Below are 13,551 nucleotides of genomic sequence, written 5' to 3'. Positions count from 1 at the left end.
GATACATATTATAGTATAATAATAATGATAATAAAATGAAAAAGAGATAGCAAATAAACTGGTATCATGCATAAGCTGCTCCCAGTACTGGACTACATACCAGCATGTACCATGTTAACATGGCACTGGCTCTGGTAACCAGCTGTTTCCAGCCAGGCGGAGTGACAAGGGACCGGAGGGAGCCATCGAAACTCCGGGGACTATGACAGAAGCGTGGTGACAAGTGACGACGACGCCCTCCCTCATGCATGTGTCCCCGCGCTGCACAGGACAGCACCCTCAGCAACAAGACAAGACGGGGCTCACGCACCATGCTAGGCTAATAGCCACGATATGCTCCGCCAAAGTCAACTCCGATAGAGGGCTGGCTCCGTGATCACTGCTGATAGGGGAACAATGTGACTCGTAGATGTCAGATTGCATATATGGAAACGGCAGCTTCACTTGTCTCCAGGAGAGTTTCTGTATCCAGTGATGAAAACTTGATAAGTAAGATTTGAAAAAGTTAGATGAATGAGAATCTGTAATTACTTAAGATGACCTCAGATTCACCTTCACCACAACGTGTTGGGAAGTATCACTCTGGTGCTAATGGAGAGTGTGTTTGTTAGATCTATTTGCTGCAGAGGCATGGTGTAAACAACATGTGCATGACGGTTTGACTAGACACACGTACAAAAATTGAATTTTGTCTCTTAAAGCTTACACACAAACACACACACATACTCTACTTGCCCCTGTGACCAACTGGAGACCAGAGAGACATTGACATGACCCAGATAATAGGCCTAAAGTCTTGCCTCTACAATTTGATCAATTTGCAGTTTCCTCACAATCGCAGCCACTGCGCTGTCCCCCGCAGCTACTGCGTAGCCCCCCCACGCCCAGCCATGCAGACGCATCACCGCTCGCCACAGCAAGACGCTCTGCCTTTCACCCCTTTTCCCCCCAAATCACCGCTAAGCCTGCATGATGCCTGCTGCCGGGACACAAACGTGCTCTTGCTCCTGTCATCTCTAAGCAAGCACAGACAGGAGGGAAAAAGGCTGACAGTTTGTCTTGTACCATATGCCACGTGGCAGCAAAGCCTAACTGATACGGCCGGAGTTTGGGCCACAGCCACAGGCTCTTTTTTTTTTAATCTATTTTATTCTCTTCTTCCTTGCATGTGCCTGTGTCTTGGGCGGAAATGTGAAACAAAATCACTGTCTGGCCCTCACCAGGCTGGATTTACTGTCTGGGCTCAGCCAGTGCAGTGAGCTGCTTTGATCGTTATTTGTGCAATATTTCAGACAGTACTCACGATAGGTCTAGCCACTGATAGCTGGAATAGCCTCTACTCAGCTCACGGGAGGCCTGTCGTGCTGAGGAGGGTCCGAAAAGGGGGGGAAAAATATATGTTAGGAAGTAACTATCCCCTCCTTCTCTTTGCCTCGAGACATGTTCGTCTTCAGTAAAGCTAATCAATCATGGATTCACCTGTGGGGTCTTTCCATACGCAGCGCAGGACTGGAATTTGAGCGAGGTTCTCAGTAGTTTAGAATTTACCTGTGCGGTAGGCTTAGTGAAGGCAAATTTGTTGCTGCTGACGTTTTAACCCTTGAGGAGTATTGTTGCTTTGATCATTTTCCTCAGAGTCGACCCTCAGGCCACCAACAAATTTCAGAAAACTACGGTGTGTGTTTACAGCTGCCAAAAAGGAATAAATGTGTGCCTGTGTGTGTGTGTTGCTTGGTATTACTGAATATGATATCCTCCTTTTGTGCCGAGGAAAAAGAGGCTGAAATATGTTTTCTCACTGTGAAAGGATTATGTGGAAGTGACATGACTGGAAAACAGGTGGGGTGATGAGTGACACTTCATCATTTTCATCACTGATGGGCCGGCTTCTGTTTCCATCAGACACAAAAAAGATTTATTTACTGCATTTTTAACTTGATTTTTTTTCCCCCTTTCTCATCATGACCTTTTAATCATGGTTTTGTCATAGACCTTAAATCAACAAGATTAAACATTCTGTAACTGTTGTGCTTTTCATGATCTGATTTGTGGTAGAGAAATGGATCTTGACAGTTTTCGTTCTTATTTTTTATTTATTTTGTATTATTTATTTGAATCTTAACTAAGGGTCTAGCTTTTCCTGGAGCTTTCACGTCCGACAACTCATGGACTTGGTCATTATCATCATCTTTAACCCTTCTTTTTAACCCTTTGACAGTTTAAGGAACATGTGTGTAGATTTCATATTACTTTATCTTCCATCATACTAGATATAATTATGCAAAACAGACCTATGAAGTTCTGTTACAGATGGAAAACTCTTCAACTGTGTCAACTATTTAACTCGCACATTCTCCAAACTCCTGTGCCTCAAAAGAGAAACCTGCTTTAGTGCGATGCCACTGTCAGTCAACACCTCCCTGATGTGTCATTCTTCGCAGCAGCTACATGTAAACCCAGAACTGGGGCAAAGTGGTCACTATTTTCGCTCCGATGGTTCCCTTCCCGCCTTCGCCGGGGCCGGCGCAAGAGAGTAGGAGGAAGGCAGGAGTTGATGAAAGAAATGACAGGTGAGTGACAGATGCCTTGAGCAACAAGAGGTGGGAGGTAAGGGGGGAAGGGTAGAAGCGTGCTAGCCAGGAAGGTGCAGCGTAGTGCCACAGGTAAAGAGATGCCAGGGTGGAAGATTGACGCACCTTGATGGCACTGGCAGGCAGATGTGACACAGGTGAGGGGCAGAGTTGGGGGACCTTCCAGGCTTCTCACAGCTGCTTCTTTTGCTCCTGTGAGACAGATGGACAGAGAGGCAGCCTTAGACAACGCAACCATGTGTGTTCATTTGCACAAACAGGCTCACACTCACACAGCTTTATAAAGTCAAGACAACACAGAGCGACAGAACAGACACAGAGCTTTCCTGATTGTTCCTCTAAAGTTATTGACCAGTTTCTACCATCTCTTTTCTTCCTTTACCCCCTCCCTGCTGCCACAGATCCATAACAGGTGCCTGATGTAACCATTGACCGTGTCACTCTCCCCTCCCCTCCTAAATCTCTATTCTGTCCTCCTTCTACACCCATTCTAATTAAATTGTATGTCCATTTAACTCCAGATAACCCTAGCATTAACAATAAATTCTAGCCATTTGAATCAACTAATATGGAGCCATCCCAACCATCTGCGGGTGTACCATGATGTGAGTGTTATGTTGTGTGGATAGTAGAAGTAGTAGAAGTATTTCCTGTGGCTCCACAAAATCTTGTCTTGGTTGACCAGTGAAAAAATAGGCAACATATGAAAAATGCTACAATTTCCCTTGCAATATATCATGAGTCTATTTGCAGCATCATGCCACAAAGCAACAAAACATTACACAAATCGGGTAGATTGTACAATAGAGTGCTGCGCGAATGAGTCCTAAAACCCATAAATGAGTTAGTATTTTAGCACTTCTGGTTCCCTCGTCTGGAAGTCAGTAAATATCCCACTTGTCTTTTGCGTGTCTTAAAAAAGACAGTTGCTAACAAGTGGCTAAATGAGACTACTAAGCGTCATCACGCCGACTCGTCAGCCTTTACAGCCTCGTTGTGTATAAACGTTAGCTTTTTACTTGCATTCACACTTCAAAAATCATAAAAGTGGTGTTCATTTGTGAAGATTATCTTGCTGAACAAATTCGGTACGTGTCATGTATCATAAACGTTTGTTTGCTACAGAATTTATTTCCTGCAATAATTGTTGAGGGAATCAGTGCGATGCCAACTTCCTGGATGGCCTACAAAAATATGTCATTCCTGCAGTGCTCTATTGCACAGATGCTGACAGAAAATTAGATGAAAGCAGAGATAAGGCAGTTGAATACCATTAACGCAATAGTTTGACATATTTCGGAAAAAACACTTATTGACTTTCTTGCCAACGGTTAGATGAGAAGATTGATACCAGACTCTTGTCTGTATGCTAAATATGAAGCCACAGCCAGCAGCTGGATAGCTTAGCTTGGCATAAAGACTGGAAACAGGGGGAAATAGCTAGCCTAGCTCTTTACGAATCTGCCTACCAGCACCTCTACAGCTCACTAATTAACACGTGTAAAGTTTTTTCTTTAATCCGTAAAAAAAAATAAAGAAAAGAAAAAAAGTAAAAACAACAATTTGAGGTTTTACGGAGGTATGGATGGGACTATTTCCTGGCCAAGTGCAGTGACTTCCTTGAGTTTCCACTGCAACGATGATAAGACTCCAGGAAGTCCCTGTGCCATGAGCCACAAAATAGTAAAGGCATTGATTTTCTCGTCTAACTCTCAAGACAGTGTATGTGTTTTCCCTGAAATGTCAAATTCCTTTAAAACAAGTTTAACCAATAAAACATTACAGAAAAACATTGCACTTTGCTACACAGTACAATGCTAATGCAAAAAAAATAAATACTAGGGTTTTTAATGTGTGCACTTGCTAACCATTTATTTACTGTCATCTTTGGATCTGAAGTATTAATTGAGTGACTGTAATTCAATAAGTGTACCAGCCAATTATGAAATCAATGATCATTGATTTCATAATTTACCATCTAGAGTGTAAACAGACAAGTCAGTGAATGAACCTGAATCAACAACAGATGCCATCTGAACAGCATCTAAAAACAAGAATGCTTTTCTCTAAGCAGATGAAATATGAATTAATCAGAGGTATGATATTTTATTCAGGGGGGGGGCCTCAGTAGCGAGCGGGGCACCCATCTGTCTCTCATCTCTCTAGTCAGCCATGTCATGTGGGACTGAAGTGAAAGAGAAAGAGAGCCTCTCTGATTGCCCGCCACCCAGCTCTTTGCTGCTGCTCAGTGTCACTGCCACTCACCCGCCGTTCTGATGTGTTCGCTCCTCTCCACCTCCATTAACGTCATTCTTGGTCGACACGCTCGCAAATGGAAAGGCGTACAGGCCTCCAAAATAGGGAAAAGGGGAAACGCTTCATTTATGTTTTAGGTGTACATGGACACTTGAAAGGCAGAACAAGAGTGATATATTTCTTTATTTCCTTAAGTAGGCTTGCATTAACGAAAATGTCTCTGAATTTCAGCTTTGAAATGTTATTCTCGTACCCCGAGGAACGGGTCTACAACTAGAATCCTCCAGTTGTTATCCTATAGCAGGCTGGCTTAGGCCCCACTGTCAGTGAATGGAGATGTTTTGAGCAGACTGAGTGACGAGGTGCATAAGAGGTCGGCATTCTAAAGGGGCTACCAATTGGATCATGACCCATGAGGGACAGATATGGGCAGGGGATTTAGCCTCAAAGGTCGCGCTGGGGTCAAGGAGTGTCTTGCATTCCAGACTCCTAATCCTCTCCCTGCAGTCTGGAACGCCGGCCTTCGCTGCAGCTCCACACATGCATGCCCACACACACATGAACATGTACACCTCTCACATACTCGGTGCCCCTCGCGCCAACGAGCGCAGGTTGTGCTGATAGATTGGATAAAGAGACTTAAAATAAATGTATGCCTTACGTGGAGAAAGCGCGGGTTTACTCAATTCCCTGACCTTCCACTTATCCACCCGCCTCCTACCGGGCCATCGAGTTTCCCCCACGCTGAGACACCGGAGTGCCGGGGATGTTGGTAATTTGTCAGGGCAACGCAACCCCCACTTTTCATGCATGTGTGTGTGTCAGCATGCAAGCATGTGTACGCACCAGGGGCTCTCTCCGGGAATCTCACAGACTATGTCGCCAGTCCAGGCGGTCCCAGACAAGTCAGTGTCGGTGGCTGCGTAAGCACCGCTCATGCTAGTATCCGAGCCATCCATCAACGACGATGTGACGTGCATGCCACCCAACACTGTGCAGCATTTGCGGCCCCCCTCCCCTAAACACTTATACATTACATGCACAGACGCAGTATACAATGGATACTATACACCCGAGATGATTTTTGGAAGCTGAACCTGTTGACATTTACGCTGCACATCCCATCACACACTAAAAACACACAAACATAGTGACAGAATTGCTCCATCTGTGGCTCGGACCGCACGTAACACAGCAGTTTGTGTGCAGCAGCCCTCTACTGTTTGTGTTGGAGTGGCCCACATGCTGGGCCTTCAATTGTAACCCCCCCCCTTCACTTCCTATCCCACTACACTATACCAAACAGAGCCAAATAAAACACAGGCTAACATAATGTAGCAGCATGTCAGTGCTGGGCCCTGGAGCAAGGCTGAAACATGAACCGCTCTGTACCAGCCATTAGGACAAGAGTAAATGCAGCTACGATTTCTTCCGAGCCGTCCAGCCCTTATGTTGTCCAGCGCAGAGTTTGTGTGTGTGTGTGTGTGTGTGTATGCCAGCAGCAGATTGAGTGATGTATCCTGTGTGGCTGTGGTGTGCTCAGTGGGCCAGAGAGAAGTCCCAGCAGGGGACTACTTCTCCCTTGGCCCCCGGGCCACTGCACTTCATCAATCTCTCCACTGGGAAAGGCCTGCCACTGGATTGCAACAGTTTCACATACACACACACACACACACACGATTACGCTCACTCAGAGAGAGGAAGCAAACGCAGACAGACCAAAGTATACAGAGTCCAAGGGATATGGCGGTTTAGGAAATCAAGCCAAACATTTAGGAGAAATTAGTATTTTCTAACCTTCATTCACACAGATTTTCATCTTTTTCATTCCGAGCAACATCCATCAAGATATCATCTAAGCATTTATTCATAACATTTTTACTTGCATTTTACTTTTAATAATTTATCAGTATGTTTTTGTTGTTAGATGTTCTTTAACTTTCTTTGGATAACGGTTTAAAAAATGCCCTACAAATTTGTTCACTTTTATATTTTTAGTTACACATCAAGCAGGTTTGCATTGAAATGCCATTATTTGTTCAAATTAGTAAACAATTTGTTGAACACACGTTCTCCTTAAGGCAAGAGAGCCAGTAATCTCGTCATAAATGACAGCTGACAAGGCCAATGTTGGATTACGACATTGGTTCATCTTTAATGTGTTTCAAATTTCCTTAGATTCAAGCAAAAAAAAACAAGGCACATTAACATATTTTTATAGATTGATGTGGTGTTAATTTTCCCTCAGTTGGTCGGAGGGCCCGTGCTATGTGAAAGGGTGTGGCAGCGAAGAATTCTAGCGCTAGAGCCCATAATTGGCTGGAATGACATTGATGAGGTGAGAGCTGATAGCTGCTGTGTTCGGGGCCTAACTCTTCTCACGGTAAGATACACTTCATGTCTACTTACAAAATCCTAGTCATGACTTTAGCGGTTTACGTCCACACAATAAATTTTAAAGAATTAAGGGACATTTAAAATGTGGTGTGGTTTACTTGTCATCACTTTGTTTTGCTTTAGCGGGGAGGAATCCTGTCTGTCTCAGACCTCACTTCCTTTGCCTCGGAGTTAAAAGGAAGCATGAGCACACACAGGCACATGTAAACACACATGCTGTGGAGCCTCTGGCACAATTCCTGACCTCAGATGAGGGCTGTGCAGATTCAGCGAAGGTGAGAAATAGCTAGCCTCCTCTTGAGTCGATGATGACTCCTAAACTTGAGAAACATTTAGGGAATTTCTCATGCCTCAGCTGGAAGCGGCAGGGATCCCCTCTCACTCTGCATTCTGCACAGATAGATTTAGAAGTCATGCAATGCCAAAGAAAATCTTCTGGATCTGATTTAGAGATAGTGCACGATACACACTTGAGGAGGTAAACTAAAACGTATTTCTAACATTACAAGATATTGACATGCACTGAGCAAAAGGTGCAAATCTTAAAAATAGAAGCAGGCTTTTTCAGTCGTCTATTCGTGGCTGAGCAGCTCGGTTGAATCATTGCTTTGTCGAGTCGAGAGGAAGCTGTGGAAGGAAAGACAGAAAGAATGAACGGCTAAAACGGAAAACAAGAGCCAGAGCTGGTGAGGAGAGTTGGTTTACAGTGCAATCAGCATTAAGGAAATTGGTTTGCACTAGCGCTGCAAGTGGAGAGAGGTGATTGATGCTAAGCTAGGCTAGCAGGAAGGAAGTGGAGAAATTAGCGGCAGGCCAGGGCACTGAGAGCTGTCAACTACTTCCTGGTCAAACTGGGGTGTGAAGTATGCGTCCACTGCCAGCCCTCGTGTACCACTTGGATACAAGCACACACACATTTGAAAAAACTGTGCACGCGTACACGCATACTGGAAATTTTGCATTGAGCTGTACATTTACTGCACTACATGGCCACAAAACCTAAACGCAACCTGACTCTTCCAATCTGAAATTTGAGTGGAATATCTTGATTTTAAGACACACACTTTCTTCGGCATACAAACACAGACTTAAATTACTGCACACACACTCCCATAAAATACAAATTTTGAACTATTTTCAATCACAACGAGCACACATGACCCCTTTCTTGATCTCAGCTCGCTTGCCTCTGCACACAAGCCTTCAACAGCACATCAAAACAACACAGCGCAGTCTCCGGGGCACTGTGTCAAAACTTGGCTCCATGCATGCCAACAGTGCAGCCACGTCAAGCCCCTGACAATAGCGGTAGTAGCGTACATGCAGTGTAATTAAGCAAGGCAACAGAGGACGGGCGCGGAGGAGGAGAAGACGCAGAGATGCCCTTGATACTTGGGTGTCGGCGCTGACAGCATTTCCTCTGACAGCTTCATCTCGTCGGCCACCGCAGAAGCCCTTACGTCTCCTGACATGTGCTTTACTCATCCCTGCCTCGCTCCTCCGTTCCCTCAACATGACGGGTAAAGAAGGGATGGAAGGAGGGAGGGCTGGAGACGGATGGAGGGATATTATGATAGCCAGGTCAAATAAGGAGTATGTGGACACACTTTGGCCTACAGTATATGGGGGCTGAGGAAGGACATTTGTTAGTGTTATGAAATATTTAAGAATAATGAAATAGCTACCTATTTGATTTAAAATTGCCATATGGATCTTTAAGTGTTTATAAAGTTGATATAAGCAAATCAATTGAAAGAAAGAAAAAAACAAAGCTGTCTGATGAAGAGTGAGAGCTATCATTAAAATATATAATATATACATTTTCCTCAAATCCTCAAGTTTGTCATTCAGAGCAAACCGGATTAATTAAAAAGGTGGAGGGTTCCCGATAAATCATTTAGCCAATGCTGCACTGAAGGCTGTTCTTGTATTTTCCAGTGTTGCAGTAAAGGTTTCTTTGCCGTTATGAGGCCATAAGAAATGAAACATTCTTTGGGGCGGCCTCAAAGTGGCCAGCTTCTCAAATATGCCAAAAATGAGCGGTGTGTTGCACCACAGCACCAACTGCTTTGGACAAAAATGTGAAATATGAGGACGAGTTGTGAGTTATCCATCTCTGAGATTTCTGCCTCCGCTTCAATATAGTGAAGGTCAATGGAATTACATAAAAAAAAAGTTCAATAGCAACATCTCTTTCCAGCAACCTGATCCCATGGGAAGGCGTATAAAAAGTACAACATTACAAGGACGTGACATGAGGACTCATTTTAGGCTTTCTGCGTGTCATTTGTATGCCACGCAAAAAAAACTACGGTAACGGCAGGTTTAGGCAACAAATCCATTAAGTTCATTTAAGAAAAACGTCATGTTTGGGATTAAAATAAGTATGAAAACTAAAAAGTAAAATATGTATGGAAACAACATAACGGAAGTACGGAAAACACGTCACAAACGTCACTAAAAAAACACATCACAAACATTACGTAACTTGGTTGAAAGTCCTATGTTTGTTGGACTCATCCATATTTACAGCAAAAGCAAAAATGCAGTGCTTATTGCATGCTAAATGCATTGCAAATTATTGTGTCATTCATGTGCCTTTTCGTGCGAGCGGGCTGTATCTTTCAGAGGCAGATCTCAAAACTTGCCAAATAAAACTCAAAGTATTTATGTATACCACAAGCTGTAAATGAGAAAACATGTTTTTTTTTGCAATTTGGGTGAACATCCTTGAAAGAAAGAGAGTAGGGAGAGAGAGATACTAGCACACCGAAAGAGAGCTGGCCATTTGACAGAGGCCCATCTTTTACAAAGCACTCCATTCCTCTCAGGCAGGATTGAGTTAACGTTCCTTCCCTCCCTCTCACCCGCTCATCCCTCCCCTGCCCCTCCCGTCTCACAGTGACTTGCTGGCTTGATTTATATGATGGAAGGAAATCTGCACAGGGCTCTGGTGGTATCCCTATACTGTAACCTTTTCCCCCCGCCAGATGTTCCTCTCTCAAAACACGGTAACATTCATCCCGAAATCCCCCGTACAAACATATCAAGTGGTCGTTACATGTTGACGCGGGCCGCGGCCGACAGAAGTGACAGGGACAGCGACGCGAGTGTTGGGAGGGGTGGGGGGGGGTTGGAGAGCAGACGAGGAAGAGAGAGACGGACAGAAAGACAGACAGACGGAGGTGTCAGACATATGCTCACGCCAGCTGATGACACCAGGATGACCTGGAGGAGTAAGGGGAGATTGGGGGCAGAAAGGGGCTGATAACTCCCACAAATGTTGTAACGGGTGATACTTTGAGTTCAGCCTGGATCTGAGGGCCTGAACTGATTTATTGTATCCTTCCTTTTTACACAGAATTTTCCTTTTACATGCTTTTTTGATTCAGTGCGAAGCATTCCAGCAAGGGGTGAAGAGGGCTTGTGGTGGAGCCGCTGCTGGATAGTGATGATCATAAATATGTAAATTAGAGGTGTAGCGAATGTGTTGCATTAGCTTGGCGTGCCAATCGTCAATAATGGAATGATAGCGTAAAAACAATAGCTTCGAGCCTTGGGTCAGGTTCAGCTCTCAGATTTGGCTGCACCAGTTGGGTTAAATTGAATCTTAAAGACACGGGTAAAGGCCAGGTTCAGGGCTCCGTTATAGAGGAGTGCAGGAATGAGTCCTAAAACCCAGAAATGAGTTAGTATTTTAGCACTTCTGGTTCCTTAGTCTGGAAGTCAATGTTTCTTTTTTTTTATGGGTTTTTAGTTAGAGCGTTTTGCTCTATGACATAACATACGTCAGAAAAATACACCACTAGGGAATTTTGAAGCCTTTACGTATCTTAAAAAAGGCGGTTGCTAACAAGTGGCTAAATGAGATCATCATGCCGACTCATCCGCTTTTACAGCCTCGTTGTGTATACTAGAACTCATGCGACCGTGGTGTAGTTCGCTTTATAACCTAACGTTAGCTTTTTACTTCTGGTGATTGCATCCACACTTCAAAAATCATAGAAGTGGTGTTCATTTGTGAAGATTATATTGCCGAACAAAAGGTACAAGTATCGTAAACGTTTGTTTGCGACAGGGCTTATTTTCTGCAATAATCCAAAACCCAATGGAAAAATCCCATTGTCTTTTTGTCGAGGGAACCATGGCGATGCTAACTTCCTGGTTGGACTACAAAAATACGTCATCCATGCACCACTCTATTGGCTCGCGTGGAACCGTACTGGAATATCTGTGTATGTTATTAGGAAAGGAACACACACAACACCAGCAAGAGAGAATAGAGAGAGCCAGAGATGATGACAATCCTGATGACGATGATGGGGGGTAAACTATGTCAAGGCCCTGACAGCTTTGAGCGCCTCAGCCAATATTTGTCACTTTCAGCGTGCATGAATTCTTGATTTGATGTGCCTTAATTGATTCAGCTCTGCCTGGCACTGTCTGTCTGCCGCCCCCCCCCCCCCTCACTCACATCCCCCTTTTTCTCTCCCCAGCTATCTATCTTTCTATTTCGTTAACTCTCTTTCTATAATATCACAGGGAATATGGAGTCTAGGCAGACTAAGATGAATGCATTGGAGGAGGAAGAGCAGCCAACGATACTGCCCTCCCCGTGACCTCCTCCATGACACAATGAGCCCCAAATGGCAGACATAACCGAGGATCAAGTGCTTCAAAGTAAGCCAGGCAGAGATAAAACCCAACAGGCCCCCTCGGATGATGAACGGGTTTTGTAGCAGGAAAAAGCCGTCATGTAGCTACCATGACACCTGGGCTTTGGTGCACAGGCCCAACACATGTCACATCATGTAGCTAAAGGAGGGAAAAAAACAAAAGAGTCGTTTGTGTGCTCAGTTGGATGATCGAGATTTCGTCTCGTAGTAGGATTTCTGTTTACAATAACGATAAACCTTTGTAGGTCCATCATGTTTTTCCACCCTCAATTCAGTTTTGTAATATTTTCAGGTATTTAGTTCCCAGATTTGATTAAAAAAATATCACTATCAACACTATGTGCCCCTGTTACCATGGTGTTCAGACCAAGGTTAGCCATTCTACGCTTCTCACAATGCGTCCTTTTTCAGGCCGGCATTGTTGCCGAGCACGTTTACCTTGGTTGTTCTCGAATAATCCATGCACACTACAGAGAGAAACACAGCCAAAATTGATTTCCTCTTCATCTATTGTAACGGCAGAAGTATGCAAGGTTTGAGTGGCTCCCACTAGAAGGGATGGCCTCCTCTTCTTCTTCTTCTTAGCCTTGGAGCAAATGAATAGTGAGGGATGTGAGAGGGTGAGAGGACGAAAACTTGTTTCGTAAACACCCCTGTCTGTCTGTATGGGTGTGTGTCAGAGGGGCCGGCGGTGGTAGTGGTGGTCATAGACTGTTTCAATGACAAACATGAAAAAATCTTAGTAAAACCTCATCATGTTGAAGTATTGCAAAAAGAAAAAACACCTTTGAACAGTGGTGAGGATTACTTGGAGCACAATGGTACTTCAGAAAACTCCCCCACGACACCCACCAATTGTCCTTGTGTTGAAAGCTGGTAAATTTCTCATAAGTCCCTTTTGAACAGAGCAAAAAAAAGACCTAGATGAGCGCTCCCAGCGTACACATAGAAGTGCCGCTAATAAATGTGAAGATGTTCACATGCTTTTTGCAGAAAGCATAATTCTACTTTATCTGCCGTTTCATGTTCAAGTAATGTGAGATACCTTTAATCTCAAGCCAGGGTCCCGCGTTTTATGATGAGTTGTGGGCAACACTCAAGTGGAGAAACAGAAGGAGCCGTGCTTTCTTTACAATAAAGCACAGGAGACCCGTGCTGAACCTGTCTGCTTGAAATTTAAATGCATACTTGATTGCTTTTAAAGTGGGTGCCACTGATATCCTGCCGTGATGTTGAGGCTTCTTTGACGGGCGGTAAAAGCCTGAGAAAAACTTCTTACAGGCAAAGATCAGGAAGGTGTAATCGTCAAAGGAACACGTTGTAGTTTTATTAAAAAGAGCATCTTGTGCTCTGGCCGTGCTCCACTCCAACCCCCGCGCGCATTATGTTGCTGTGCTGATGTCACATTGATTATGCTGATCGTAAACTGCCTTTGTTTGTCCCTCGCTCCCTCCCGTCAGTCATCCATCCGCGGATGTCACACTAAAAGCCATCTTTTCCATGTTTTCTGCATTTTTCAGATCGTGCCGCAGATAACGCCAGTCCCACTGGAGGCCCGGGCGACTCCTCTTTTCCTTCGCACTCCAGTATATTAATTGCTTTTTAATGTTTCCCTTCTCTCCTGAAAGTTG

At 44.3% G+C, this 13,551-nt stretch overlaps 1 long non-coding RNA gene across 1 annotated transcript in view; it reads right to left on the bottom strand.

The window, feature by feature from the left end:
• Positions 1 to 2,695: 2,695 nt before the first annotated feature.
• The window catches only part of LOC119478822, an 80,700-nt gene continuing 69,844 nt past the window's right edge, over positions 2,696 to 13,551 (bottom strand). The window contains exon 4 of the long non-coding RNA XR_005204508.1: positions 2,696 to 2,783. This is a non-coding gene — a long non-coding RNA (uncharacterized LOC119478822). The remainder of the gene's footprint in view (positions 2,784 to 13,551) is intronic.

This window comes from Sebastes umbrosus, chromosome 19 (genome assembly GCF_015220745.1).
Source record: "Sebastes umbrosus isolate fSebUmb1 chromosome 19, fSebUmb1.pri, whole genome shotgun sequence".
Taxonomy (NCBI): Eukaryota; Metazoa; Chordata; class Actinopteri; order Perciformes; family Sebastidae; genus Sebastes; species Sebastes umbrosus.
The sequence above is the reverse complement of the archived record's forward strand: the minus strand, read 5'-3'. Positions and strand labels throughout refer to the sequence as shown.